Source organism: Euprymna scolopes, chromosome 17 (assembly GCF_053919585.1).
Source record: "Euprymna scolopes isolate OS-2025 chromosome 17, ASM5391958v1, whole genome shotgun sequence".
Taxonomy (NCBI): Eukaryota; Metazoa; Mollusca; class Cephalopoda; order Sepiida; family Sepiolidae; genus Euprymna; species Euprymna scolopes.
In genome coordinates, this window is record NC_136498.1 from 3,746,670 (window position 1) to 3,772,046 (window position 25,377).

General features: G+C 32.3%; 1 protein-coding gene across 1 annotated transcript in view; it reads right to left on the minus strand.

Moving 5' to 3' along the window:
* Window positions 1-25,377, minus strand: part of LOC145296653 (rho-associated protein kinase 2-like) — a 407,811-nt gene that overhangs the window by 372,234 nt on the left and 10,200 nt on the right. The window lies entirely within an intron of this gene.

A 25,377-nucleotide genomic window follows, 5' to 3' on the forward strand; every position in this document is an offset into this window, starting at 1 on the left:
GCAAGCCATGTTCCAGTTCCAGATCTGTATCGAGGCAGTGATTTAGGCTAAAGGCGGTTACATTGAAAAGATGTCAGATCTACCACATAATCAAATTACCTAAATTGATTTTTTCAATAAGACTTTTAAAATAAACGTGTAGTGTTGTTTTCTTTGGGGTAACACTTTTATCGTTCCACCCTGTATAATATTAATCAATGAATTTATTCCGCCCTTAACTCATCAGAAGAAAATCAAAATTGAGATTTATATATATATATATATATATATATATATATATATATATACTAGCAAAAGTACCCGTTGTTGACTGGGTTCAAAAACAGCCTACAGAAAATGGACTCTGATTTATGAAAGTATGATAGGTTATGAAAAGGAAGGGTTGTAAAGAGATAGCTTCGAATTTGGGGTATCAAATCCAAAGCAAAATATGATGAAAGTAAAAATAAAAATTTTAATGAACCACCGTTCTCCCAGATCAAACATACCCATTCCTGTGTCTCGATACATCTATCATTATATGTAATCAGTTTTTTTAAAATAGTCAACCATATAGGAGCCTATTCGTGACCAGACACATACACATTCAGCTTTATATTATATAGTTGAAAACGTGTTGGCCAGTAGAAGCATTTTGAAAAGTAAAAAAAAAAAAAAAATAGAATAAACTGATTAAGGATTTTAAATCCGAAATTAATTAGAAAATAAGAAACTAATTTTTTTATTTTCATCTAAAACGATGTTTTTAAAACAGCGTCTGCTTACCTATAAAAAGGTAGAATGCATGTGAGGACACTTCTCAACCTATATACTCAACAAATTTTTGATCTACAGACTTGAAATTTGGTATATAGTGTATTCAGACATGTGGAAAACTTAAATCAGTTTTCATCCGGGAAAAAGGGCTGCTAAGGAGTCAAAATTGAGAAATGCCTATCTTCACTGCCGAGAATGGCTATACAGTTGCTGGCTGCTGATGTAGCTGCTTCTGCCTGACTGTATAATTGTATCAGTAGTGTCAATCTGAAAGTCGAGTGTTTATTAAAAGTGCCAAATGACAAGCAAAGTGTTATTTATACACAATATATTTTGTATGCACATATGTAGCCAATAATGTTTGTATAAATAAACAAATATGTTAGCAATATATATATATATATATATGTTCAATAAACCTCTGTCAATTACTATGTGTTTAAAAAAAAAGGGGGGGAGGGGGTTAATGTAAGAAATCAAATATTAAAAAAAAAAAAAAAAAGTTTCTTACTTCAGAGTAATATTAAAATGGGATTTAATGTTTGTTTTAAATCCCATTCCTAAAATCACTTCAGTTATGTGACGTTTGTGCAAGATTTATTTGGGTGGGGAATGGGTGGCAGGGTAAGATATATCAGGTAAGAGAGGAAGGGGGTATTGCATCATAGTGTAGCAATGCAATCATTACAAAAAGAAAATCAGATTAAAAACACACACACACACAGGGTGTTTGACATAAGAGACAAATGAGAGCAAAATTAGAAACCTTTCAATTCGAATGGATCATGCCGTGTTAGGCTTTGCTAGAAAGACAATAGCATTATAACTCAATTGGTAGATTTTTACTAGTGAAAAAGAAAAAAAAAACTGAAACCAACCGAAGAGTTCAAATTTACAAAAGTTTTTTTTTTGTTTTAAATCTCGATTAACTAGATAAAATATTATTTTATTTTTATTTTATTTTATTTTTTTTATAGGTGGATGCTATACAAATATGTGGTTTATTTCAAAGATTAATTTTTGGTATTTCTAATTTAAACTACCGGGACCTGTGGAAATTCTACAGGGGATCGATTCATATGTAATTTATTGATGTTGGCATTCTGTAGATATTCAGCGTAAATGGAAAGGCTCTGATATTATTGTAGCTCTTTTGTTAAAACTGCAAAAGTAGCTATCCAAGCTAGCAGTGACGCCCGGCATAGCCAGGTTGTAAAATGCGCTTAAATATGATATTTTTATTCTTACAGATTTTGAATATATTATACAGTTAATGTTCTATCGATTTTTATATATTATACAGTTAATGTTCTATCGATTTTTATATATTATACAGTTAATGTTCTATCGATTTTTATATATTACAAAGTTGCGATTTCAAAAATAAAAAAATATATCGATATAACTTGGGTTCATCAGCTTGAATCAAAACCGAATCCAAAACATATATATAACTTTAGTTCCTTCAGCTATAATCAAAACCAAGACTTATGAAGAATTCTTGATAAAATTATTTTTAAAAATAGATTAGAGTGCCATTAGCTATAATTGAAACCAAAATTATGAAGACTTCTTAGTAAAATTATTTATAAAAAAAAATTAAATGATTTGAGTGCCATCAGCTTTTTTCGAAACCAAAACTTATGAAGAATTCTTGGTAAAATTATTTATGAGATGGAAGTACATAACAAACGACCCTGATGTAAATGAGACACAGAAAATACCACACACGCTATCGTATTAATATATAGATATAATTTCGTGCATATGTGATGTAATCTAAAAGGTTCAAGTTTCAAAAACTCTACACATTAAATTAGGCTGCATTTCAGCTATAACACATTGAATGCTGGCCTACAAGTTGTTTATTATGTATGGTTTATCAACATAGACATGTAACTTTATATATGCCCTAAGAAAATAATGTAATCGCACAAATGAAATGACCAGTTGACAAACAATTCAAACAGTTCAGTAAATGGAAATAAATTTGCAAACGCTGCTAAAGTGATGAATTAAGCTGAACCCAAAATAATCGATAGTTGCAAAATCTACAAAATAGAGTTGTCAGTTTAAAGTTTGCTGTTACTCAAAAAGAAAAAAAAAATCACCATGTATAATCACAGTGACATTTTCAGGTTGACTTTTGTGTAGTTATATACTCTAAATCCTTTTTATGGAATTTAAGGACCACAAGTGTTGATTTTCTCTTCAAATATTTATTGAAATTAGTCAAGTAGATACAAAATTAGGTTTTAAAGTTTTGGGGTTTTTTTTTAGTTTTTAAAGATATTATCAACCAGCATTGTTACTTTCCCTGACTTTTTACTATGAATCCCTACCAACATAACATTCATAGGTACATAATTGCTTTCCATTCAGGTGTTAATTGCTGGTAACCTGGAAGAAAGATGCTAGCCTGCAAAGTCAAAGGTGACTTTGTTGTTGACTGGGTTTAAATCTGCCAACCCACAGTAATTATTACTTCCTATACCGATGATTGCATAAAGATGAAAAACTAGTGTTTGTATGCATAAAAAAATATTTATACACATATAGTTTTGTTTCTAGAAACATGTCTTAAAGATTTGGGATGCATCTATCCTAACCATCTTTAAACGTACCCCCCCTCCTCGATACTAATCTGGAAATTTCTATGTCCCAGCATAATACATATAGTGCCTAGTATTCACAAATAGTTACCCATCTGGTCATAATCAAACTAGTCATTGCTTAACTTTGGTGATATAACAAAAACTGGTGTGTCAACGCGATTATGCTGTATGAGATTATGTAATTTTAGACTCCCGGGTAACTCCAAGAAAAGCTGGTTTGAAAAAAAAAATGAAGCTCTTATGTAATATTTAAATATTGAGAAAATATGAGAGCCATTAGTTTCTCTTCTTTATCTCAATTGTATAAATAGTGGTTTGGGGCACTGTCTAGTAAACCCCACCCACCGAATGTCGATGAAAACGTCAGAGCAGATCGACAAAGTTATAGAATAATTTGATATGATTAGCATTATTACGAGTGACTGCAGCAGTTAAGTATGCATTATATTGGATGCGTTCATTCAAAAAACACTTTTACCGCACACACAGTTCCCCCCCCCCCCATCCCGTCGGTGTTTCTTTTAATGCAACTCATTAAGAAAACGTACGAGAAGGCGAAGGCTGATAGTCTGAACGTAGTTTCTTTCTTGATAGTTCTAATAACAGGATCAAATGCGATTTTTAACACAACTGAATAAAAGTAAAAAAAAAAAAAAAAAAGGGGGGGGTCCAATGGTAATTCAAATTAAATCATTTTGCTTAACAAAATATAGCAAGATGGAAGGAAAAAACCACAATAAAATAGTATCCATACATTTCCAATTTAATCGCAAGTTTAAAAATATTGAATCTTGTCTAGAAGTTCCCTATAATAAAAAAAAAGAATCTGTGTGATGTACGTACCTGTGACGAAAAAATTAAAATCACGTAAATTTATAGTTTTATTTTTTTAAATAGAAAAATAAAATTTTATGAGGAGTAACCGTCTCGCCCACCATAAAAAAATATATTAAACAAGATAGATAACTCAACAATAACTCATAATTTGCAAGATTTTTGTTGTAATGTCGAAATTGCCATTAATCACTTAAAATGATTGGAGTTAAAAAAAAAAAAAATAAAACCAATTGATTAATTTGTGATTTTTTGAATATATTTTTGTTTTGTCATAAGTACGCACATTATACAGAATTGTTTATTTTTGTTTTAGAATTTAGGGAGAGATTTGGGGCAAGAATTAAAATAATCTTAATCTGTAAAATACCGCAAGTTGAAATGTCAAATAAATAATAAACCTCTTAATTATTTGTTATTTGTATGACTATAATAGCTGCAGCTCCTGTCTGTTCAAATTCTTAGGGCTCTTCCTGTTGAGCGCCGATTCCAAAGCCAATTTCCCGCTCTTGTGTCCCATCTGGGAGGTAGATAACCCTAACCCTCCACCACCACATATCTTGAATTCAACGAGAGACTGCATTCATATTTGATGTTCATACAAGAGCGAATACGTTTTAATTTATAACTTTAAAAATTATAGAAATTAAAAATTTGACATCTTTGAAAACATTTTTTTCATAAGTTTAATTTGAAATAATTTAGAAAATCAAATAATGTATATAATTTTGTTTTAATTAAATAGTAATAAAATATTAAATTATTTACCAAACTTTCTCCATTTTTTTAAATTTGCGTTAACCACGCAACACATGGATATATAAACTTTACAACAAATCGTCAACATCAGACTATATTTTTTCTCGCTCTCTCCACAAGGGCCAGCCCTCAAAAAAAAAAAATAAAATAAATAAATAAATAATAATAAATAAATAAAGTCGTCTTCTATGAATGATTTGGGACAACTAATTAAAACTTCTACTACAATATGGGTTCAACTATGTATCGACTTGCCTAATATGATTTGGAATATAAAAAATAATGAATTATAAAAAAATCAAATTAAAACAATTATTTTCATGCCCATCAATTTTTAAATTGTACGAATATTTATTTTCCAATATAGCAAATTATGCACTTTATTTGTTCTCATTATTAAAAGCCAAAATGGAACATTCACCGATTACTTTAATCGCTACAGATATTCAGTTACTGTTTGAGTTATTTTTTTTTATTATTATTATTAAAATAGGTAAAGCGAAAATATTGGACATTTTTTTTTTTTTTTTTTTTTTTTTTTTTTTTTTTTGCAAGGGAGTGGGAGATGGACATTTTATAAACCTAGACATCGAAATAATTAAAAGAAGTTGTGTAATGTTGTTCAAAGGCAATACTGCAAGTAAATAAATGATTCATAGAGAAAACACAAATATTTCCTTCGGTCGAAATGATGATTCATGCGTCTCACAAAGAGAGTCAGCGCTCCAGAAAAAAAAAAAAAAAAAAAAAGGAAGGGGTTACTAGAATTTATTCGCACGCGCAAGCGCGATTGAGCCAGGGTCACGCACTAACGAGTGCAACAATGAATGAAAGTTTACGTTTTCACTCGCTCAGAATTACGGAGGGAGAGAGGGAAGTATAAAAAATGATAGCTAAACCTTGCTTATCTGAAGATAATCACGGTATACTAACGTACGTTCGACATCAAAAACTACCAGAAAAATTAGACTTTGCCAGTGTTTGCACTAAATGAATGCGAAAGTTTTTTGTTTATTCAGTTATCATGCCTATAGACATTAAAATGGCTTATTTAAATCAATAATATAACCAACAAAGAAAAAAATAAACATTTTCACATTAATTTTTAATGTGCGTGTGTGTGGCAGTGACATTTTTTTTATAGCAAATAAACATTTTTAAATTCCAATGTAAAAATATTAATTCAGAAACTAGGGGCGAATCAATGAAACCCTTCATTCAAAACAAATTAAAATTTTAAAAATGTATACAATGTTACAGTTACACTCTGTCATTTTTTTTTGTTTTTTGTTTTTTTAATCTTCCATTCAAAACGTCAATCAAGTTATTTAAGATGTCACAGATCTGTTGCACTATTTTGGTGAGAGAGCCAAGCAGAGAGTTAAATGGAAAACTGTAAAATAATATCGAGTAGGTGTTAGAATAGTACAAAAATGCCAGGAAGATGGGATTAACAAGTGGAAAGACAAAGAAACACCAGATAAGGAAGTGTGCCCTAAGCAGATAAAGAAGACACCCCAACGACAGGTGAGAAATAGGATTTAGAAATCTTAATGATCCAAGATTAATAAAAGCTTCCATTATATAAATCACAATAGTTTGTGTGTTAGTGTGTGTGTTTGTATGTCTGCTAAAAACTTTTGTCATCCGCATCGAAGCGGCACGAACGTGATATTGTTAGAAAGAGCAATCACACATAATATCGAAAACTTAAAAAAAAAATTTTTTTTTAAATCGTTATTTCATGTAGAAATGTTGTTTGAAAGTTTCGACACTTAATCTTGCATGCGCGAAAGGTCGATTCTTTGTTTCATTTTTAAAAAGCTAAATTTGCAACGTCATAACATGTCATTGTGGGCCAATCGATAACATGTTCGCTTACGAACTTAAGTTATGCATGTTCGTCCATGTGCTGGGGATTTTCTTTCTTTTTTTTTTTTTTTTTGCTTACAAAATTTTGCGTTCGGTTTCATTTCTGGCTGATGGCACCAAAGTCACTTTTTTTTTTTTTATTGACTATTATAATATATATAATATTTAATCATATTTTATGACCAGGCAATGCCTCCCCCCACTTGACACTCGTAAATAAAGAAAACCAGGTAGTTTTTGTTGTTTTATATTTTTTCGTTTTGTTACATGGAGAGTCACCGCTTATCAAGGCTCGAAGGCTACTTGAGAATAAAGGTGGTCGGCGAGACACCATTGATGATCGGAAATTTGGAAGAATTTCATTATTTAAGACAACTCAATAAACACTTGTTTACATTGGACTTGAAAACATACGCATGGTATTGATGGACAGTTCTAGGAAAGAAACTTTGCTCACAGGATTTGCAGGCTATGTTGACAATTCGTCAGTTTTAAAATATTTTTCACTTGGTAAAACTAATCTTTAAAAACAGTAAATATCAACAAACACAAATTTGAGCAAACAAAAACCGAAATTAAGTCATTTTGATTTTTAATTTTTAGTTGCACAACGCTGATATATCACGTTTTTGGCACTATAATAAAATACTTTGCTAGCGACAGTTTATTACATTAAAAAAGAATTATTTACGCCTACCTGAAAAACTAGTAAAATAGAAACCTTCAATCAGGACCGAAAAATCAAAATCAGTAAAGGGAATAACCCATTTTTAATTGAAGAAAATGAAAAGGGTTGGCTACCTTACAATTGAGATATTTCTTTTTTGTATAAGTTTGAAAAGCAAACAAAAAATTAAAAACTAAAATTACTTCACTACATCTCGGGCAACAGTTCAAAAAAAAAAATAAATAAATAAAATAAAATAAAAATAAAAATAAAAAATAATTATAGTTTTTTTTTGGTTTTCTACATGATGTACTAAGAAAATTAAAAATAATTAGTTATAATTTATTAAAAAAAAAAAAAAAAAATTAAAGCATACTGGCCCAGACAATTGATATGAAATTTTTTTATAATAATCACCTAAAAATAACAATCAACAAGGAGGATTACCCATTTTTTATTAACACGTATAAAGGACTTAACTTGGTGGCATTCACACATGATGGGTTGAGTTGGCTCCTCCCATAGATCACACAGCATCCTAAATGAGTGTAGACCATGCATGACAGTTCACAGCTGCCAAGATAATTATGGGCAGCCAGTCCTAGAACAAACACCGTAGACCTATTGGTCAGAGCTAAATTTGACATTGGCTTTGATAGTGTGTAACCATGTCTTCAGTTGGCCTCCCAGGCATTTTTACCAAACTTTAAGTGGTTCTGGAGCTATTGCTTCATGGACGAAATTATGTGTTACGGCATGCAGTGTGGCTGAACCAACAAAGTCCCTTCTTTAAAAGCGCTTGGTTAATTAAGGGGCATAATCTGGTATTGTGTCCAGATTTGTGTATTGGAAACAAAATGGTGGCAGGAGTTGTCTATCTTACAACTAAAATGTGATTTTTTTTTTTTTCAGTGGATATGGTCCAAGAAAAGGGTCTCCAATCTAATAGGTCCACTTTGTCAACTAGGCTCCAACCCCTGTCCCATCACCACAATGTTGAATCCCTGTGCCTATTTTATAAATATTTTAATGGGATGTGCTCTAATGAACTTATTGCACTTGTGCCCTTCAACATACATATTCCTGACAATCCTGCTTAGCAACAAAATCACACCCCTTCACTGTTGAGGTCCCTAAATGCCAGAAAATTTTCATCTTTCTTAAGCATGGTCCCAATTAGTAGCCCTTTATATCCAAGTGGCGATATGCGTTGTTTGGTGTGAATGCAAGAAAAAAAAAAAAAAAAAAAAAGAAAATGTGCAACTAAAAATCAAAAATCAAAATGACTTAACTGTATCCCACTTAATATAGAGTTTGTGTATGTATATATATATATATATATATATATATATACACTCACACACAAAGAGAGAAGGAGTATAATTTCATTGATTGTTTGATCTTTTACTTGCATTGATGACATCTAAATTCGAAAACGATTTTTATATTTTCAGATTTTTTATTAAACAGTAATACATTTTTTTGCCATGTTTATCCCCTGATAAAAAGTGCCTACTTTTGAAAATCCATGGGTTAAGAATTTTTATTTGGATTTTTTGTGTGAAAAATGAATTAATAAATATTGTAATTTATTTGATTTTTATTTTCAATTTTCTTGTTTTGTTTTTATCCAATGAAACACAAATTTTAGGCAAATTATTCTTCGTAATCTATAATATAAATCTCACCTGTCTGTTTAAATGTATGTATATATGTATGTATCGCAAAAACTTTCGACAGAGGCGACGGATCCTGACAACATTGGTATAATTTCAAAGCTTGACGTCTCTGACGACAAATATCGAAAAATCGGCAAAAACATTAATTCTTTCACCCTAAACTCGGCCGTTTTGTACAAGGAGGGGTCGTTTTTTTTCACCGACAGCCAGCGTCACCGTTGGATTGACTTTGGTTAATTTCAATACTTTTGACTTCCGGTCGTATCATGGAGACATCAGCTAAGACGTCAGATTTTCTTTCACTTTCTTTTCTGCCTTCATGGCACGGGTTCGAGCCTGTCTGCCAACTACCAATTTTTTTTTTTTGCTTAACACACCTCCAAACACCCTGGCAACACCGAGGACTCAGGCTAGTATATAATAATCAATAGAGGATTGATTCTGTAATAATACATACGAAATCTGCATAAATTAAAAGGTTTAAGCGTATTGTACGACCGGGCAACGCCGGGCGGCCAGCTAGTCATTTTCAAAAATGATATTAGAAATGAAAGAATATTCCTCTAAATAATGTCAAGTATAAAATTGAAAAAAAAAAATGTAAATTTTAGTGGATTAAAGTTAATGATCCTCTGAAATTAGCTAAGCAATCGAAAGAGGAAAAAAAAAAAGAAAAAAAAAAGAAAAAAAAAAGAGCAGTTGCTATAAAGTTAATCCTAATCCATTTGACAAAAGATCAGAAATTGTAATTGTTAAGGGCAGAAATATTGAGAAAAAATATGGAGAAATCATTAGAAAATGGATATTCAATTCATGCAGAAAACTAGCTGAAGTAAACCCCAACAGAGGTTAGAATCAGCTTGAAATTTTGGAGAGAGAAAAAAAAAAACTATTGCAAGTATTCAGCAGTGGATCTTGAACCAATTCTAACAAATTTCACCGGAAATTTGTTTTTAAAACAAATTAAATGAAATTATGTTAGTTCTATAAATGTGAGTAAAATTGGATCTTTTCTAAACCCATGAATTCAATCAAACTTTACGTTGAATAATAGAGATGAAAACATTTACCATGAGAAAATTAGAAATTACTTGGTATAATAATTTCATTATCAAACTGTACATCCATTAAATTTAAATTTATCTTTCTAAGTCCTGTTTAATAATTTTGTTTAAAGGTTTAGTTCAAAATTAAAAATAAAATAGGGTTGGGGATTAAACAATGAAAATAAAAATTCTCAACTTCAATCTATGGATCATCCCCCCCCCCCTGCTAAACACAAACACCGTCTAACTTCAACCACTATCAACAATTTCTCCCTATTCTCTGTGCCTAAAACTAAACGCAAATTCCATGAGCAAAGCTTCTTTCCTTAGAACTGCTCGTCTGTAGAACTATTCCAAAGGGCCGCTTTCCAACTCACTACAACATAGCTGTTGTCAATGTAAACAAGTTCTTGTTGATCCGAACTCAAATTGTGCGCAATTTTCACCATTATCCATTTTGTCATCTCACTAACCTCTTGACACTTATTAACCTTTATCCTCAAGTGGCCTTCAGCCTTGATGAGCGATGACGCCATTGTATAAAAAAAAGGTAACATTGAGTAAATAGATGTTTTGTCTAAAGATTGATCGAAAAAAAAATAAATAAATAAATAAAAATCAAGTAAGGAAACTATTTTATGTTAAACATAAGAACACTGGTCCCTCTACTAAAAATTGAATGAGTTTTCAAAGGTTGTTTTCATAAACCTGGAAATGGTGAGTTTAGAAAAAAAAAATTTTTTTTCAAATAATTGAACAAAAATTTTGGATGTATGTGAATGTGGGTGGGTACTGGCCAACTTTTTCTTATTCATCACCAAATAAGGGAAAAATTTAATCAATTTCCTTTTAGGCCAACAAATTTTGTTCTGTTGTACACCCCCACCACCAAGTAAAAAAAAAATTATTCATCTCAAACCGTTTAAGTAAAACTTTATTTCAACATAATTTTCACTATGCTATCCTTGTTATAAGCTGAATTTTGGTACCAAATTCTTGTCACGCCTCCACTAAAAAAAAAAAAAATTTTTTTTTAAATAATGTGATTTTTTTTTCAGGTGTCTCCCAAAAATGTATAGCTTCGTGCAATACAAAAACATAAACGAGGAGATATTTTTTGTGTGTTGCGACCTGAACTTGGTGTTAAGGTTAAGAAAAACTTGAACACTGACATTTTGAAGTGAATGTCAATATGGAAGAATGCTGAAACCAGAAATGTGTAACAATAATTATTCGGACTAGTGTCCTCTTCAATGCTATTTTCACATTTCGCTTCATGTAAGAAAAAATATTACTTTTGTTCCATGTGATAAAATCAGAGTTGGAAATGTAAACAAGAATAAAAATTTAATTTTAACTTATAAAGGCATGCTCTTTTTACCACTAACCCTAAGTTTAGCTGGCAATATAAAAAAAATAAGTGTGTGTGCGAGAGAGAGAGTGATTGATTGATTGATTTCTTGAGGAGGCATGCTTTTATAAGATACCTCAAATCTGCCCTCAAATGTTCATGGTCTCTTCGTGCAGAGGTTTGTCAGAAAAACTTAGCATGAGGATACTTTTCACAATAAGTAAACCAAATATTCAAAATCAAAAAGTATTCGCGGCCCAAAATAAGATTTCCTCAGTTTGGCTAACCAACACTGGCTTTTACAAGGAACTAGCCTGAGTGCCTGGCATTGCTAGAGTGTTTGGAAATGTGTGTTGAGAAAAAAAAAAGAAAAGTGGTAGGAGACAGGTTCAAACCCATACCCCGAAGAAGGAAAAGAATGTGTGTGTGGGGAGGGGTGACGTGACGTCTTTGCCGTTGCGTCCATCACAAAACCAGAAGTGGCAAACATCAAAATTAAGGCTAATCAATCAAAAAAATGAGGATGACTTTCGAAAATATTGGTGAAAAAAGCAACACCTTCCTTGTAGATAAGTATTCGATACATGCTGGAAAATTTTATTTTTCATTTTAATAAACACTTATAAAACGGAATTCAAAACAAAATTTTAACTGTATAAAGCTTGCATCATAACGAGCATATTACTACTCGGAATGTTAACATATTCATTTTAGAAAAGACTAGCAGTTCCGCCCGGCGTTGCTCGGGCCCTATGTACTATTCATTACTTCATGTGCTTATGTATACATTAAAAAGGTGTGAATATGTACGGTAATGCCTTTCTATATAATAGGCTTCCTTAACTACCATAGAGAAAAGTTGCTAGAGACTGCAGACGTCAATTTTTTTTTAACTTTGACCCCAATTTTGACCCCTTAGCATTTATTGTTTTGGGCTTAAATAGAATTATAAAGTTAGATCCCTGTCCAAGTAATCTATATCTAAAATTTCAAGCGTTTACCCCAAAATTGGCGGAGGAGTTTGGTAGAGTTCTCAGGTCAAATCATTGAACTTTAACCCCTTAACAGCAAAATTTCTGGCCGAAAACTGATTAATAAGATTTTCCCAAATTTCAATATCCCTTATGCCAAATTTCGAGTCTGTAGACCGAAAATTGACAGAGTTATTTGGTAGGAAAATGTACACAGACAGACACTTTCACATATAGATATCAAAACGAAAATTCTGAAATTGCTAGTGTAAAAAGTATTCAATACATATTAACAAATTAATGAAATTTCCTAATTTCATTCATTTCTGTTTGGATCTAGTCTAGAATAAGGACCCCAATCCAAGTGCCGACGAAAAGGAACACATTCCGATTGACACCGGTTGACATTCGACTAGAATGCGTTTTAAGCTGAATTTTTGTATTCATGAGTGTGTCTCTATTCTATCCATTCGTAGCAGTATTTTTTTTTATTTCAAATATTAGATTTTTTTAATACCACATAGAATTTTGGCTTCAACTTTTGGATTTTCCATTATTTAATAAATTTATTTAAAAAAAAAAAAAAAAAATTTTTTTTAAAATCAATCTTAGTCGCGAATTTTTCGGTTGGTAGGTGTGAATCGTGTATTGAAGACATCTGCAGTGAATGGTTAAAATCCAAGAACATAGTGTTGATCTGCAAAACAAGATTATTGAAGCCCATAAGTGTGGGGAAGGGTACAGATTGATTGGAAAACGGTTCAACGTGCGTCCTTCAACAGTAGCTTCAATAATAAGGAAATGGAAAACGCATCATACTACTGTTAATCTTACTCGTGCTGTTGCCCCAAAGAAAATTTTGAATCGAGCATTGAATAGGATGACAGAACTGTTTCAGATAATCCTCAAGTTACCCGCAAAGAATTGGTAAATGAGCTGGAAACTGTAGCGATTAATGTTATTAAACGCACAGTGACGAATGCATTGCAAAAACGTGGACTTCAGTCGTATGCGACAAGGAAAACTCAGAACCAGACTTGAATTCGCAAATAATTTCTTAGCAAAACCTACAAGCTACTGAGACAATGTAATTTGGTCTGATCAGATCAAAATAGAGTTCTTCAATCATAGCCACCAACGTCAGGTTTGGAGAAAGAATGTAAAAGAGTTCAAGCCGAAGATCACCATCCCAACTGTTAAATTCGGTGGAGGAAATATAATGGCGTTGGGCTGCTTTTCTTCCAGCAGCACTGGAAAAATTCGTATCATTAAAGAACGTATGAACAGTGCCATTTATCGGGATATTTTGGAGGAAAACTTGTTCGAATCTGCTCAAATGTTGAACACTGGATATTCCAGCAGGACAATGATCCAAAGCATTGTGCAAAATTAACACAGAAATGGGTTGTTGAACATAATATGAATACGTTGCCGTGGCCCAGTGAGTCGCCGGACCTTAATCCAATTGAGAATTTGTGGCGAGAGCTCAAAGTACGGGTCAGTAAACGTCAACCCAGAAATATGAAACAATTGGAACAAATTTTGTAAGAAGAAATGGTCTAAAATTCCTTCAAATACTTGCCGCAACCTTGTATCAAAGTATAGGAAACGTTTGCATGCAGTGGTAAGCAACAAGGGCAATGCAACAAAGTATTAAATAATCATTTGTTACTATGTATCGAATACTTTCTACACGAGCAATTTCAGAATGTTCGTTTTGATATCTTTCCTAAAATGAATATGTAAACTTTCCAAGTAGTAATATGCTCGTTATACAGCTAAGATTTTGTTTTGAATTTTGTTTTATAATGTTTATTATAATTAAAAATAAATTTTTTCAACATGTATCAAATATTTCTTATCCCCACTGTATATAAAAACATTTGCTATATTAATTATTTTCTGCAAATATTTATATAAAAAAAATTATTTTTCAGATTTTCCCACTTGTTGAGCAATATTTTCACACGTTAATACAAAATTTAGAGGGGTCATATATTCAAGGTACACCGGCAAGTGTGGGGCACTTCCTTTGGAGGAAGTGGATTGTCTCAGAATTTGGTACTACGCTAGAAGAGTCCGAATTTTTCATAAACAAAAAACATTTTTTATTTTATTTGGATGTTTCGACTATTGTTCTCATCTTGGTTGTCTTTTCACAACGTTTCGACCGATGTAACCCCCCAACTGTCCTTATGTGCATTCACACTGGATATTATTAACGACTGGTGAAAAATAGCACCAAGTCTTTTTCTTTTTTTAAATAAATTCAGGTCCATTCTGTTTTTGGATATAAACTTTGTATATTTTTGAGATGAGGTTTGATATTTTTTGTATTATTTGCACTATTGTTCTCATCTTGGTTGTTTTTTTTTAATATTTTTATTAATTATCAAGCCTTGTCTCAAAAATATACAAATAAGAATTGTATAAGTCAACTGAATTAAAGGAATAAATAAGATGGTCAACAATAAAACTTTGTCATTTATTCTCTACGAGGGGCGTGCAATAAGTAATGCCCCTGGCTCGCTTCCAGTTATCTGATCTAGCTGAAATGTTGCATGTGCAATGATTTATATCTCTACGGTTATGTTGCAAATTACAGCTCTGAACTAATTGTGGTTTCTGTTTTACAGGTGTGTGAAATGGAGCCTGTTGAATGTCGAGCAGTGATCCGGTTTTGTATTTGAAATGGCACACACCACAGGAAACTTTTGATGAAATGAAAGAAACTTATGGTGATAATGCCCCATCATAGTACCTTGTTAAAAGCTGGCATCGTGAATTCAAACATGGCCGGAAGTCTGTGGAAACAGCTCCCAGACCTGGTCGGCCCCCTTCTGCCATTGATGAGGCACCTGTCTGTCAAGTTGAGGCTGCCATTTTGGAAGATCGGTGCATTACTATTCGCCAAATAACCCAAGATGTCAAGATTAGTACAGGGTCTGTGGAAACTATCATTCATGATCATTTGCATAAGGTGTCTGGCAGATGGATTCCCAGATTGCTCACACCATTCCAGAAGTGAGAACGCGTCGAGTGCTCGAGGATGAATTTGGAGAATGTGCCAAGAAGATGCGTCAAAGTTTTTCAAAAGACTGATTACACAGGATGAAACTTGGATCCATCACTATGATCCAGAGACCAAAGCTCAGTCAATGCAGTGGAAGCACTTGGACTCACCACCTCCAAAGAAGACAAGGGTGCAGCCCTCCGCTGGCAAGCTCATGCTCAGTCTTCTGGGACCAGGACGGAGTAGTGATGACAGATTTCCTGGCAAAGGGTACCACAATTACAGAAGCCTATTATGCTTCACTTTTGAGGAAGTTAAGGAAAGCTATCAAAATCAAGGGGCAGGGCAAGATCGGCAAAGGTACCCTCCTCCTGCAGGACAACACTCCGATTCACAACTCGCATGTCGCCAAATCAGAAGCACGGGCATGTGGTTATGAAATCCTTCCCCATCCTCCCTACTCTCCTGACCTTGCACTCTCCTGACTTTCACCTCTTCCCAGCTACGAAGTTGTTTTTGAAAGGAAAGCGTTTCCCAGATGATGCAGGCTTGATTTCGTAAGTCATGTCATGGTTGGAGAGACCAACCTGGGGTGTTTTACAAAAACGGGCTCCAGAGCGGCATCAAACGATGGGAGAAATGCATAACTCTGGGTAATTACTATGTAGAGAAAGACTAATAACTGTGCCAAGTTTCGTTGCTCTACTGCTATGGGAAGTGGGTCAGGGGCATTACTTATTGTACGCTCCTCGTATATTGCTATGTAATTACATTGAGCTTCTTAAATAAGGATTGATATATATTATAAGAAAATATATTTCTACAGAAATATATATATATATATAGATAGATAGATAGAGAGACTTGGTGCTATTTTTTACCATTCACCAATAACATCCAGTGTGAATGAACCTGAGCACGGTCGGAAGTTACATCGGCTTCAAATACAAAAAAATATTTATCGAGCCTCATCTCAAAAATGTACAAACATCAAAAGAAAAAATTCTTCCTGCAATCATACAAACCAGAGTTTCACTTGAACAAAAAATATTAAAACATTGTAAAAAAAGGATAAACGATAACTGCTTAAATGAAGAAAATGTTTGAAAAATGCTTCATTTAAATAATTATAACGATGAAATCTTTTCAGTATTCTAAATAATTTCTAAAAATCTAATCATGGCAATAAATTGTGCATCACAGGATTATGATGACGAAGAGTTAATTACAGTTCAATGCAAAAGCTGAAAGTCTTGAAAACGCCATGAGATAAAAAAAAAAAATCTAAGTAACAAAAAATCAGAATACTGGTTATATAAGAACTTCTGTTGGTGCATTTATTGACTTTAGAATATGAAGATTAAAAGAGGATGGGTTGGAGAGGGAGTGGAAAGGAGAAGATAGGGAGGGGCAAGAGATGAGAATGTTTTATGAAAAGAAAACTGCATGGGATTCCAGGTCAATCTGATTAAAAAGAGTGTTATAGCACTTATCATTATTTGAGTTTGGCAGCAAAAAGAAATGAGGTAGCAAAAAAGTAAGGTAGCAAAAAAAAATAAATAAATAAAAACATAAGGTAGCAAAAAAAAATTTTTTAAAAAATAAGGTAGCAAAAAAAAATTTTAAAAAAAATAAGGTAGCAAAAAAAAATAAATAAAAAAATAAGGTAGCAAAAAAAAATAAATAAAAAAATAAGGTAGCAAAAAAAAATAAATAAAAAAATAAGGTAGCAAAACAAAATAAATAAAAAAATAAGGTAGCAAAACAAAATAAATAAAAAAATAAGGTAGCAAAAAAATAAATAAAAAATAAGGTAGCAAAAAAAATAAGGTAGCAAAAAAAATAAGGTAGAAAAAAAATAAGGTAGAAAAAAAATAAGGTAGAAAAAAAATAAGGTAGAAAAAAAATAAGGTAGAAAAAAAATAAGGTAGAAAAAAAAATAAGGTAGAAAAAAAATAAGGTAGAAAAAAAATAAGGTAGAAAAAAAAATAAGGTAGAAAAAAAAATAAGGTAGAAAAAAAAATAAGGTAGCAAATAAAATAAGGTAGCAAATAAAATAAGGTAGCAAATAAAATAAGGTAGCAAAAAAATAAGGTATAAAAAAATAAGGCAGTAAAAAAAATAAGGCAGTAAAAAAAATAAGGCAGTAAAAAAAATAAGGCAGTAAAAAAAATAAGGCAGTAAAAAAAATAAGGCAGTAAAAAAAAATAAGGCAGTAAAAAAAATAAGGCAGTAAAAAAAAATAAGGCAGTAAAAAAAATAAGGCAGTAAAAAAATAAGGCAGCCTAAACTATAAGGCAACCAAAATATAAGGTAGCCAAACAGAATGAGGAATCCTCGTGTGAATTTTAATAATATCTCAGGAATAAAAATGTTATATGTAATGAAGATAGAAATTGGGCTGTGTAAAAAATAATGATAAAGTGCTTGTGCCTTATAATTGGATATAAAAAAATACATTTTAAATTAAAAACACTATTACATAATCGTGTGTCATGTTGAAATTAGTAAAGAATTCCTACATAACAAATACCCACAAAGTGAGTATTAGTTATGCAGTTGATTCTTTACTTCTTGAGGTAGCAAAAAAAGTATGGTAGCAAAAAAGTAAGGTAGCAAAAAAAAAAAATTTTTTTAAAATAAGGTAGCAAAAAATAAGGTAGCAAAAAAAAGGTAGCAAAAAAAAAGGTAGCAAAAAAAAAGGTAGCAAAAAAAAAAGTAGCAAAAAAAAAAGGTAGCAAAAAAAAAAGGTAGCAAAAAAAAAAGGTAGCAAAAAAAAAAGGTAGCAAAAAAAAAGGTAGCAAAAAAAAAAAAGGTAGCAAAAAAAAAAGGTAGCAAAAAAAAAGGTAGCAAAAAAAAAGGTAGCAAAAAAAAAGGTAGCAAAAAAAAAGGTAGCAAAAAAAAGGTAGCAAAAAAAAAGGTAGCAAAAAAAAGGTAGCAAAAAAAAAGGTAGCAAAAAAAAAGGTAGCAAAAAAAAAGGTAGCAAAAAAAAGGTAGCAAAAAAAAGGTAGCAAAAAAAAGGTAGCAAAAAAAAGGTAGCAAAGAAAAAGGTAGCAAAAAAAAGGTAGCAAAAAAAAGGTAGCAAAAAAAATAAGGTAGCAAAAAAAATAAGGTAGCAAAAAAAATAAGGTAGCAAAAAAAATAAGGTAGCAAAAAAATAAGGTAGCAAAAAAATAAGGTAGCAAAAAAAATAAGGTAACAAAAAAAATAAGGTAGCAAAAAAAATAAGGTAGCAAAAAAAATAAGGTAGCAAAAAAATAAGGTAGCAAAAAAAATAAGGTAGCAAAAAAAATAAGGTAGCAAAAAAAATAAGGTAGCAAAAAAAATAAGGTGGCAAAAAAAATAAGGTAGCAAAAAAATAAGGTATAAAAAAAATAAGGTAGCAAAACAAAAGTAGCAAAAAAAATAAGGCAGTAAAAAAAATAAGGCAGTAAAAAAACTAATGCAGTAAAAAAAACTAAGGCAGTAAAAAAACTAAGGCAGTAAAAAAAATAAGGCAGTAAAAAAAATAAGGCAGTAAAAAAATAAGGCAGTAAAAAAATAAGGCAGTAAAAAAATAAGGCAGCCTAAACTATAAGGCAACCAAAATATAAGGTAGCCAAACAGAATGAGGAATCCTCGTGTGAATTTTAATATCTCAGGAATAAAAATGTTATATGTAATGAAGATAGAAATTGGGCTGTGTAAAAAATAATGATAAAGTGCTTGTGCCTTATAATTGGATATAAAAAAATACATTTTAAATTAAAAACACTATTACATAATCGTGTGTCATGTTGAAATTAGTAAAGAATTACTACATAACAAATACCCACAAAGTGAGTATTAGTTATGCAGTTGATTCTTTACTTCTTGAGGTAGCAAAAAAGTAAGGTAGCAAAAAAAAAAAAAAAAAAAAGGTAGCAAAAAAAACGGTAGCAAAAAAAAAAAAATAAATAAAAATAAGGTAGCAAAAAATAAGGTAGCAAAAAAATAAAAAATTAAATAAAAATAAGGTAGCAAAAAAAAACTAAGAAATCCTGAAAATTTGAGCACATAACTCCAAGCGGTTTCCGATTGAGAGTATTTTTTTTTTTTATTATGTTAGTCGCATAATATGACGCCCGGGCAACAATTTTCTGATGTCATTTCTTTGAATATTTTCTGATTGAAAGATGGTATGGTTCTGAAAATTCACCCAGGTAAATTTTTTGACACAGGAATCCAAAAATGGCATCAGATTTTCTCAACACATCAAATTGATTATCACATCCAATAGGGGGAGGGAATATTTTTCATTATCAAAAATATACCGGACTTTTCAACAGAAACTGAGTGAACAAAACAAGAACTTTTCACCATTTTTGGTCAAGAGACAATTTATTATGTCAAAAAAAAAAAAAATATATATATATATATATATATATATATATGAAAAAAGTAATGCGTTACCGTGTCAGCTACAATCCCCTCCTTTTTTTTATTTATTTTGGGGTACATGTGGAAAAATCCAAAAACTCTTAATATCTCTATAAGGCTTCATTTTTGAGAAAATCTGATGCCATTTTTGAATTCCTTGGGTCAAAAAACTTACCTGGGTGAATTTTCAGGGCCATACGATTTTTCAATCAGAAAATATTCAAAGAAATGACATCACAAAAATGTCACCCGGGCACCGCATCATGCAACTAACATCAAAACAAAAAATGCTCTAAATCGGAAACCACTTGGAGTTACGTGCTCAAATTTCTAGGATTTCTTAGTTCCTATATTGTCTATCTGCAGGGCAAACTACAGCCAAATTTATGGATGTGGGTGTCGAACCATGGATGATTTGACACAGAATAACCCATATGTACATCTGATCTTAGTGAAATTTACGCCATATGTATAAAACAATACAGAGTTTTCCAATATTCCAGCTTCTTCCAACTTTATTAGAGGACAAAACCTAAAAAAGTGGTGTGGCCATAAAAACAAACATGACGGTCATACATCTAAACAATATGATATAAATGCGGGAGTGCCTCAGGGGTCTATTCTTGGACCTCTATTGTTCCTAATATTCATAAATGACCTCCCCGACAAAATTGCCTCTGAGATGGGTATATATGCTGATGACACCACACTCTATAATAGGCACGACAGGAAAACTAATGAACACATATCTAAAGAAATGGCAAAAACACTAGAGGATGACCTCCAATCTGTAGTGGAATGGGGACAAAAATGGATGGTCACATTCAATGCTGCCACGACTGGTTTCTTTCAATAATTACAAGAAACCTTCTCTGCCACCAATAGCAATGGCCAATGACTCTTTATCTGAGAGTACATCTTTCAAACTGCTTGGCCTAACGTTCACAGGAAATATGAGTTGGAACAATTACATTGAAAGCATTGCCAGTGCCGCTCCAAAAAACGGTAGGCTCTCTACCATGCTAGAAAACTACTAACACCCAAAAGTATCCTGTACCTCTATAAGGCCACCATTCGCCCATGTATGGAGTATTGCTGTCACATTTGGGCTGGTGAATCTGCTACTAGTCTCTCATTCCTAGACAAGGTTCAAAAGAGAGTTGCCAATCTGATAGGCCCTGAACTGGCATCTAAGCTTCAGCCTCTGTCTCATTGACGAAATGTTGCATCCCTCTGCCTGTTCTACAAGTATTTTAATGGTGAATGCTCTGGCGAACTGCAGACACTTGTGCCCCCACGACGTAGACACCCTCGACAAACCCAACAGACAGCTAAATCCCACCCCCACACAGTAGAGATCCTTGATTTAAAAGATCTTTCTACTCCAGTAGTTTCTTCCCCAGAACCGCTAGACTCTGGAATTCCATTCCAGGTCCCTGCTTCCCCAACTGTACTGACATGCAGAAGTTCAAGTGTAACATGAACCAACATCTTGTTGCCCAAATCCGTACATAGTACCCCAATAGTTGTTGCCCCTGATAGTAGCCATCTACACCAAAGTGTCAATTTGCCTTGTTTGAGGTGAAAATGTAATAAAAAAAAACGTGAAAAAGTATGTAGTTGTAATACTCATTCCAGGCCAAACAAAATCGAGACTTCAGCTAATTTTATATAAAAAAATAATTTGAAACAAGTTTCTGTTGTAGCCATAGATCTGATTGGATTTGAACTTAGAAAAAACTGAGATCATAGTCTGGAGCATCATCCATTAGAATAATTGCGAACCCCCTCATATTTTTGAATATGAAAATTGGATAAGTATGGGCTGTAAAACTGATCAGTTTGAAAATTAAAACGGGTTTACGTTTAAATATACAAAGGTGTCTTCAGAAAGTACCGATAAAAGCCTCCTACGAACCAGAGCAGCAGCAAAATCCCACTCCTTCACTGCACAAGTCCCCAAATGTCGGAAGAATTTTTACTCTAATAGCTTCTTTTCTTGAACTGCTAACCTTTGGAATTTATTCTTTGCTCATTAATTGCACCAACATGCAGAAGTGTAAATGTAATCTGAACAAACAACCCTTTGCACAACTCCCCACTGAGGATGCCCCTGTAAATCTGTAGCCTCTTATGTCTTGGTTGCAATGTGCCTTTTTTGGGGGGTTGAATGAAAGTAAAAAAAATAAACACAAACGTCTGGATTTATCATGCGCTAGTACGTACCAACAACTGACAGGAAAACTTGCACAAATTATAGGTTTTTGATCAGAAGTATTTGTGCCGATCAGCTCGAATCAGACCTCTTAACAAAATCTCTTTTCAAAGTCTAACATCGTTCCCAGTTAACATGGCTGCCAATGAGATTTTTATGTTTGTTCCTGATTAAACCATGGAAATAATTAGGTATCAGTATATACATTGATGTACGTGAAGGGTTGTAATCTGTTGTAATATGTCCATATATATAAATGAATGGGTGATCCGTATTATATTTGCATTGTTTTCTTTTTTCTTTTGTTTTTTTTAGTGATATTGCTTCCATCAGCTTTAAGGATGAATAAAAAATGAAAAATGGTTGTCCCAAACATACCTTAATGGAAGATTGATATCTAATAACTTTAAAGTTGTTTTTCAAGTATATTAAGTAACGCTAATGTTTCTATATGCTGAAAGTTAAACTTAGCGCAGATGATGACAATGGTCGAGATATTCTGTTGAGAATTAACATCACACTGGTGACAATCGTTTTACAGTAAGAAAGACAATGAATAATTAACCGTGGAATTTCTCTGATACTTTATGTACTTTAAGTATGTAATGATGTCTGCATTGGAGTTGTCCTAATTACATAGCTATCACTCATCAATATGTCAAATTGATGTATGACGTTTCTGAATTTTGAAGATGAGGATTGATTATTTCTATTATTTGGATTCATTGGACTACTGTTCTCATCTTGAGTGTGAAGAAGGTCGGAGGTTACATCAACCGAAACGTAAAAATCACACTCAAGATGAGAACAGTAGACTGATGGATCCAAATAATACGAATGCATGTTAGGGAGAACCATTATAATCTGTTGTAATATGTCCATAAATGAATTATAGAGTAACATCTCATATTTGTACTGTTTCATTAGGAAGCCCGATTCCATCACATCTGTGTATGATAAAGCAATGCAAATAGGACACGCATTACTCATTCATACATGGATAAATTACAATGGTTGTCCCTAACATACATCAATAGACGTGTCAATACTAACATAATAATAGATGCATTAGTCATTGCAGTGATATGGAATCTTAATTTAATTAGATAAGTATCACCATGTCATATTGATGTAGGGAAAAGCATTGTAATTTGTTGTAATATGTGCATGTATGAAAGCATAATGTGTGTCATACTTGCATGACACACATTCCTTAGGATACCTTCTTCCATCATCTTTGAAGATACTGAATAAAAGATGAAGAAAGCACACTTGTCTTATATCTTCATTCTGAACAAGTCATCGTACATAGCTATTAGCAGTTTAGGCTGGACTCCTACAGTTTAAAATAATCTATAAAAACTTACTTTTAACAGCCATCACTTTGGTCAGGTTCAGCCAGCTTTCTCTTGTGCATGTGCAGCATTTCTGGCCATCACAGTCCACTTGGTCATTCTTAAGCGACGTTGAACGAGATAGCTATTCAATATTCAAAGATAACCTATTTATGCGCATCTAATAATGCTGCGTCTGATAGTCACCATTCAGATTTTCAATGCAGCATTATTACGGACGCAACCCAGATAATCTCAAACATTACTAATTTGTAACAACAAGCACTTTGATAGAGTTGAGCAGGCTTTCTCCTGAGCAAGCTCAGCATCTGACCATTGCAGCAGACTTGTCAATCTTGACCTAGGTCACATGATATGGTTAGTTAGACCTTTACCAAATTGTGCTTTCGAGTCACCTTAAAAAAAAAAAAAAAAAAAAAAAAAAAACACTTGTGTAGGAAATATTTCTTACTCTTATGGCTTGTCAGTTCAACTGGTCTTCAAAGTACAGGTCTAAACATGGTTCAACAAGTGAATGAGGAGTTTATGTTCATGTGTCAGTTGCACGTTAACTTCCATCACTTGCAAGTTTCATGATTAAAAAAATTCTGGTGGTAAAGGATTAATCTAGTTTCTATGGTTAAAGACGTGGACCTGAAAGCGCTTTTATGTCATCTGTTATTGTCCAGGTCTTCGGTTGCCTAAACCATCTTCGACAGCATTGGAGATGGACAAATGACAAGGGTTGGAGTTCAATCGATTAGATTTCTAGTTGATTTTTTTTATCCACATGGTGCAGTGATGATAGAGTGCTAGTTAAAAGTAGATATGGTTGTGCTGAATCTAGCTATTCACTTGCTCTCTTACAAGGGCAAAGTTAGACATAAGGTCAGTTTTTAATGTGAGAGAAAATCCAACTCTAAAAAGAGGTACTCTGGATTAGTGAAAAAATTAATTATTTTTTCATAGTTTTTTTTTTTAGGGACCATCCAATGTTTACAGCTTATACTTAAATAACATTTCATTTTACTTTTTATTAGTGATGAGACGATTCCAATATTTTTCCCAATTCCGATGATTTATAAGTCTGTAAATATTTAACAATAAAGTTGTTATTTTGTTCCGATTACCATAAAGACACAAGTTAATGTGCATACATTTTCTCAAACGTAAAACCATGCTTGTGGGAGGGGATGACTTCTAGATTTTAGTTATTTTTTTATAGCTTAAAATCAATAAATATTTCTACCAGTGGTGAAAGATTTTGTTTTAAACAAAATCAAATAAAAAAAAAGATAAAAGGAATTGTTTTGGGGGATTGGAAAATAGGCACAATTTTTCCGATCCCAATATCGCCAAAAGTTCCAGTTTTTTCAACCCTACTTTTTACTATATGGCTGTTCACCAGGTGTTGCCTGTATACATTACAGCTGATGACCAAAGTGGACATCCTTAAGCCATCAAAATTACGCCAGACTAATATATTTTGTTCAGATTTTATCCAATAAAATAGTTGATAATAGGGAGTATCAAGTATATCACTTTAAGGAATTCAAATTTTAACTTTTTTTAAATTAAAATTTATAAAGTAAAATACAGAAAATATTAAATTAGAAAAATTTTTTCTAAACATAATATCGCATTTTTTTTCCTCTCCTCCCTCATTTCATGAAAGAATAAAATATATTAGTCGGCGGGAATATTAATGTTATCAGTATTTTTATAAGTTAATTTTTCGTCGCATGCAAGCGACTCTATAAGTCGGTCTGTCGGTCTTTTTTTTTTTTTTTACAAAGGCATCACCACATTATCAAGGCCCAGAGGCCACTCAAGGATAACGGTCTGTCCGTAACACTTTTGTGGTTGA